Consider the following 1,699-nt stretch of genomic DNA (forward strand, 5'->3'; position numbering starts at 1 on the left):
TTGTATGTGAACGTAAGAATCTATCACACCCGATCATCACGTGGTGCTTCGAAACGACGAACTGTAGCAACGGTGCACAGTTAGGGGAGAACACTTCTTGAAATTTTAATGAGGGATCATCTTATTTACTACCGTCGTTCTAAGCAAATAAGATGCATAAACATAATAAACATCACATGCAATTATATAGTTGTGACATGATATGGCCAATATCATATAGCTCCATTGATCTCCATCTTCGGGGCTCCATGATCATCTTGTCACCGGCTTGACACCATGATCTCCATCATCATGATCTCCATCATCGTGTCTTCATGAAGTTGTCACGCCAACGACTACTTCTACTTCTATGACTAACGCGTTTAGCAATAAAGTAAAGTAGTTTACATGGCGTTCTTCAATGACACGCAGGTCATACAAAAATAAAGACAACTCCTATGGCTCCTGCCGGTTGTCATACTCATCGACATGCAAGTCGTGAATCCTATTACAAGAACATGATCTCATACATCACAATTCATCATTCATCACAACTTCTGGCCATATCACATCACATGATCAATCGCTGCAAAAACAAGTTAGACGTCCTCTAATTGTTGTTGCATCTTTTACGTGGCTGCAATTGGGTTCTAGCAAGAACGTTTTCTTACCTACGAATCACCACAACGTGATTTTGTCAACTTCTATTTACCCTTCATAAGGGCCCTGTTCATCGATTCCGCTCCAACTAAGGTGGGAGAGACAGACACCCGCCAGCCACCTTATGCAACTTGTGCATGTCAGTCGGTGGAACCGGTCTCACGTAAGTGTACGTGTAAGGTTGGTCCGGGCTGCTTCATCCCACAATACCGTTGAGCAAGAAAAGACTAGTAGAGGCAAGTAAGATGACAAAATCCACGCCCACAACAAAGTTGTGTTCTACTCGTGCAAAGAGAACTACGCATAGACCTAGCTCTGATGCCACTGTTGGGGAACGTTGCAGAAAATTAAAATTTTTCCTACGGTTTCACCAAGATCCATCTATGAGTTCATCTAAGCAACGAGTCTAGGGAGAGAGTTTGCATCTACATACCACTTGTAGATCGCGTGCGGAAGCTTGCAAGGTGATGATGTAGTCGTACTCGACGTGATCCAAATCACCGATGACCTGCGCCGAACGGACGGCACCTCCGCGTTCAACACACGTACGGAACAGCCACGTCTCCTCCTTCTTGATCCAGCAAGGAAGGGAGGAGAGGTTGAGGGAGATGGCACCAGCAGCAGCACGACGGCGTGGTGTTGGTGGAGCTGCAGTACTCCGGCAGAGCTTCGCTAAGCACTATGGAGGTGGAGGAGGTGTTGGGGAGGGAGAAGGAGGCAACCAAAGGCCAGGGCGTTCAGGTATGAAGTCCCTCCTCTCCCCCACTATATATAGGGGTGCCAAGGGGGGTGGCCGGCCCTAGGAGATCAAATCTCCTAGGGGGTGCGGCGGCCAAGGGGGGTTTTCCCTCCCCCCAAGGCACCTAGGAGGTGCCTTACCCTCCTAGGACTCTAGCCCCCCTTGAACCCTAGGCGCATGGGCCTATGTGGGGCTGGTGCCCTTGGCCCATTAGGCCAAGGCGCACCCCCACACAGCCCATGTGGCCCCCCGGGACAGGTGGACCCACCCGGTGGACCCCCGGGACCCTTCCGGTGGTCCCGGTACAATACCGATAACCCC

The sequence above is a fragment of the Triticum aestivum genome, chromosome 4A, assembly GCF_018294505.1.
Source record: "Triticum aestivum cultivar Chinese Spring chromosome 4A, IWGSC CS RefSeq v2.1, whole genome shotgun sequence".
In the NCBI taxonomy this organism is placed as follows: Eukaryota; Viridiplantae; Streptophyta; class Magnoliopsida; order Poales; family Poaceae; genus Triticum; species Triticum aestivum.